Source organism: Halyomorpha halys, unplaced genomic scaffold (genome assembly GCF_000696795.3).
Source record: "Halyomorpha halys isolate HHAL.00 unplaced genomic scaffold, Hhal_1.1 Scaffold1606.1, whole genome shotgun sequence".
Lineage (NCBI taxonomy): Eukaryota > Metazoa > Arthropoda > Insecta > Hemiptera > Pentatomidae > Halyomorpha > Halyomorpha halys.
The window spans coordinates 16,915-22,704 of NW_027109899.1; positions in this window are offsets into that span (position 1 = coordinate 16,915).

Below are 5,790 nucleotides of genomic sequence, written 5' to 3' on the forward strand. Positions count from 1 at the left end.
TAATTCTAACATTTTTTTTTCAATCCCCTTACCAAGCCATTTCTGGCATGCAGGGTGCGCTAGCAACTCTCAACTGTCAAATATAGCTTACCGGATGCCACGCCTACGAAAGGAATATATCCTGTCTTCTGGCTTACTCGCCCTGGAAGCGTACTCGAGTTCATTCTCTCTACAATGAACTATTTGTGTCCCTGGCTGATTGTAGGTCTTTACTGTTAATATATGATATGAAAAAAGTCTTTACTTAGGGGAAGGACAGTACTAATACAAACTCACTCATTTGGAATAGTCGTTTTATTACAGTAACAGATAATTCGATTTCCTCATAACCCTGGAGTGTCTCAGGGTTAACTTTCACATACTATAAATCTCCTTTCAACGACATAAAAAGAGACACAGAAAAAAATCTTTGTCTGCATTCTGGTAATACATTTTAAGAGATGGCTGAGGAAATTTGATTATTTGGAAAGGAGTAGTCTGTATTTTGTGTCAGTCTATTGGTGATGGTGCTCACCAGGTATGTTGATTCAAATAATTTAGTTACTTGTACTCAGGTGAGTCTAAGTCTGTTTGTGTGTGTCTGCCTCCTTTGTGGCTGTCCTGTAATGGGTTCCTACAGTACTGAAGGCTGTCAAAAAATTTGATGTGTCTCCTCGACATAAATTCTGTCACCTTCAGTAGTTCGAATGTCGTATGTATGTGGTCCATCTTTGCTCTTTGATGTGAAGTCTGTCTCACTATACTGTTCACTATAGCTCTGAAACTGTTGGAGTCTCTTGGACTCCTGACTGGAGTCTCTTGGCTGTTGAAGGTGCTATGTTGGTCAGCATAGGTGCCCCATTGAGCAGTGCTGGCCTCAACGCACTTTTGTTGACCATTAATTTGAGGCGAAGAGAAAGATTAAGAGAAGCTAGCAGGTGATTAAGCCTGTAAGACTTGGTCCTGACCTGCTTGATCTTCTTATTATAGTGGCGAGCTAGTGTCAGGTGTCTGTCAAGAGTGACACCCAGATATACTATGCTGCCTGCTGGTCTATTCTCAAACCCTGCCACATTATAAGTTTTAGAGAGAGAACACTTGTTCTTCTGGAAGGAGAAAATAATAGTCGGTCTTCTTGGGATTAACTGTAATATTCAGCCCTTCCTGTGGGGAACTCCACAGGTGAGTGGGTCTTCTCCAGATACCACTTCGCTGACTTGAACCCTTAATAAACAGTGCTGCAGGAATGATCTCATATTTTAGGTAAATTCAAAGTACAATTAATTATATTTGTCTATTTTGTGTTTTATGGGAATAAAGTAGGTAGTTTGAGAAACAAAATGGATTAAAAAAATGAGGTTATGAGGTTGCTAAGGTGATGACTCAACTCCCTTAGCTGACAAGGCGACTATTGCCTATTTCTTATGATTTGATATTATTTTCCGGGAAAAAAAAATCCGATTTTTCCAGTTTTCCAGATCTATACAATCCTGTAAACTTCCACAAAGGAAGGATTTCACTGTTGCATCCCCTTTTTTCCATGTTTTTCCTAATTGATTACAAATATATAGGTTATCTAATTGTCGGGTTTTATCGAAAATGTTCATTTTGGGAAAATATTTTTACTTATAAAATTTAGCCTAAAACATTTTCAATTGTAATAAATTCAAAGAATTATTTATTTATTCTTCTATTTCTTATTTTATGTGAAACAGAGGTATAGTTGTGGATAATTTAAAAAAATTCAAACATCCAATAATAATTATTGAAACAAATAAAAACAGCCAATATGCTAAAATCTCACGATCTACAAAAAATAAATAAACAATACTAATAATAATAATTACTAGTACTAGTTAGATAGTAAATAAAAAGATAAATCATGAAAGATAGTTGACTGTGGATGACTTATAGGAGGAGAAGATGGTTGGAGGTGCAGTCAAGATATAACACAAATAAGTTGAAATAACTTATTTGTATTTTATTATGACCGCACGCCCCAACCATCTTCTCCTCCTATAAAAAATAAATGAATAAAAATTAGTATAATAAATAATAACAGAAAACCAATTACAATTTTACTCCAACTGTTCACAAATTCAGTTATTCCTATGAGAAAGCTGTTTTATGGAGCTTTGAGTCTCACCTCCATTGACTTGTAAAAAAAAAATGTAATTTTTTTCTTTTCAAAAACGTTATTTTGGGTTTCAGAGGGTGGTTCTGCAAGTGGCTATAACCCTACATAAAAAAAAAAAATCAATAATTCATATGTTTGCATTTTATTATCATAAATTAGTGGATTTAAAACCCACCTACCGTGAATTCAATGATATTTATTTTTTATATTATATTATGTTCATTATATTTTAAAAACACAAAATGCCATTTGCAGATTGAAAATTTGACTAATCATTCTGGAGAAAATCAAAAAATAAATTGGAAGAGGATAGTTGACTTTATGAAGAAGATTGTAGGAAGATATTGGTTAATTATATACAGTTAATTAAACTTAAATAATGATTAGAAGTAAAAAACATGGTAAGAACAGGCTCGAACAGTAGAGTGGAAAAAGAGAAGCTGGTTTCCCACTTTGCGAAAAAATTTCAAGATTTTTTGGGTGTAAAAAAAGAAAACATTTGAAGACAAAAAAGTTCCCCTTTTCTTCCATCCCAGCACTAGTGTTATCTATTTATTTAATAATTAAAGCAAAGCATGTAAAGTACAGAAGTATCTTAAGGTCATAGGAGTATACCATGTTTTGTTTTTTTAATTTGTTTTCTGATCTGAACTAGTATCCAGTTGATAATATTACTGTACACATTGAATACACAAAAAGATTGTATTTATCTAATATGATATTGATTACTTGTGGCTTTGCAATATTGTTTTAAATAAAAAATGATTCTGTAAATTAATACAAGTTGAATTTTTCAAATTCTTTACTCAAGCGTAGTTGTAACATTATGTTCTTCCAATGGGAATATTCCGAGGATCTTTATGAAACAAAACCTAGTGATTTTAGGCTTTTGTTTACTGCACATTATGTAAATATAAAAACATTATTGGCACCAATGTCATTTGGTAAAACACATTTTTATTAGGTAACCAAATTTTAGGGTTAACACTTATCCCCAATTAATTTATAAATATTGTTTTGTTTTTTAAATGAATACACATAACAGAGAATAATGATTTAAATTAATAAAATAATAAATAATTAGGAAATAAATAGGAAAGGATAATTAAAGTTCGATCTTTTCTAAGCAATGAAAATACAAACCAACTTAAGATAGAAAATAATGAAACACTATAAATTACTTATTTTTAAATCTGTTTTACTTTCCTACCACCACAAATTAAAGAAATCATTTATTTTAGATTACAGTCAGACCTGGACTCAGACAGGTGCGACCGGTGAAGCCACACCAGGCTCGCTCTAATAGGAGTTTTGAGCTGGAAATAAGTTGAAGTTTCTGTCTCTCTGACAAAAAAAACAAATAAAGTGAACTACAAATGCTCTCAGGTTTGGATAGATTACTTGTAAATGAGTGAGGGATGTGGTAAACCTCCAAGATAAAGTTCTTTGGGTTAGCCCTGGCAGTAAAAGTTTACACAGACCCTCACAAAAAAAGCCATTTCAATTAAAAACTTTCTAAGTTTCTATTTTTTTTTTTAATGAATACTAGGCTTTGTTTTCACTTAGATTATATACACATTATATTAACATTGAATTGGCATGAAGTTTAAGCAAAAATTATTTGAAAGTTAATATTTGCTAAGTTTATCTTTATTATTAACTACTTAAATTTTACTTCAGACATTTTCAGAAAAACCTCTTCAAATATTTTATTATAAATACTACTTTAATTTATTTTTATAATAATAAATTAATTTTTGAAGAAAAGAAAATACACAAATATAATGTCATTCAGGATTACTTTTATTTGTATACTTAAATAAAATATTTAGTACTGTTTTCAATCAAATCTGCCAATGAACCTTAAATATTGAGGGATTAAATTAATAAATTTTCATTGATCATTATTATTAACTTATATAAAGATAAATACACTTAAACAATAAATTTAGGTACCAATTTCTTTAGTAGTAAACCTTTAAAAAATGGCTGCATTATTTTCAGTATTATCTCAAGTATTGGTACAAAATAAAAATATTTTCCAGATCACACGTAAATTCATAACTGTACTTATACCATTCCTAAGATTCTGTGACTCCATCCCTCAGAATAAGCTTCAGCTCCTATTATCCTAGTATCCTCTCTCAGTTTCCCCACTTCAACTACAGTGTCTACAGTCTACAGAGAGATATTTGCTTGTTCAAAGATGAGACTGAAGAAACCAATGAATTGCTTTGTAAGATTTATCTTTGGGTTTACCTGGTGCTCTCATACCTCCTATGGGTATTATGGGTTGAAGTGGCTTGATCCTACTTCCCCAGGCAATACCTCCTTGGTGATATCTTTACCAAGTCTTTAAAACAAAAAAAAAACCTACCTACATCCTAGATCTCTTCACTCTAATGTGAAAAATTTCTATAGCCATAATATTGATTACCATCATAAAGTGTGATTTCGAACAATATATCCGCAACTTTGTAAATATTTTCCGGACAATTAATCATAAAGCGTGAACTGTATATTTATTCTTAGGGGACTTTTACCCCAGAATAGAATTATTTTTTCATTTCAAAGTATAATTGATGGAACACACCAATCACTATAAACATAAAGACAAGAAAACTCAATTTTTGTCTTCTAAAAACTCAAATTTAAACCTTTAAAAAATTAAAAAGATAATATGTAGAAAAAAATATTTAAAATATTCTTCAAAGAAAAAACCCTGTTTTTCATTAAATGCTACGTAACACTTTCTTCCACACATGCCTTCTAATATATCTCCATGTTTCACCTGCACATTTCATTATGCAATATCATTTTTTCTTTCCTACCTTAAGAACTCCTTTTTTAATATGCTACTATATTTTTATATAGACTTTAAATTATTTTAATCTTTTCCATTAAGGCTTTAACTGTCATATTACTAACTATTATATATTATAACTAATATATTTTAAGGTTGTTTCATTATTAAATAAAAAATAAACACCTAAGTTAAAGCAAATAAATTTATTTTCATTATGTAGTACGCTTGGTGGTTAATGATTTGCTGGTTTTTTCAACAATGAACATGAGTAATGAGTACATCATCAGACTATCATAAAAATTGTCTTTGAACTAAATTTAAAATCATATCAATATTTTTGAGTTGAACTAAATAAAAAAGTTATAACTTTTTACTTAAATGATAATAAAACACTGGAATTAAATTATCTTATATATTAACTATAATGTATAATCTAAAGAATACAATCACAGAGTTATAAATAAATAATATGTGAACAAACTTTATTATGGCAAAATATAATAATGGAAGTTAACATACACAGCCCTTTTTCTATTTTTAATAAATAATTAGATAGTTCATCCACTATTATTGAGATATTAATACAGAACACATTTCATAGCTAAAAACAACTTAGAATATTATAATTATTCTATTATAATTTACATGTTGCATTGAATAACATTACAGAGAAAAATGGCAAGAACAAGTAACTAGAAATCTAATGGTGCTTATCAAAGCCATATCGTGTTACATTAATATACAAAATTCTGAAATAAAAACTATGAATTAACATTGTATTTTTTTTCATCACAAAGTTCCAAAAACTTCTGTACATAGTTCATTTTTAAAAGTTCCAAAGCCATGTCACAAATTATTTTTTCTACTT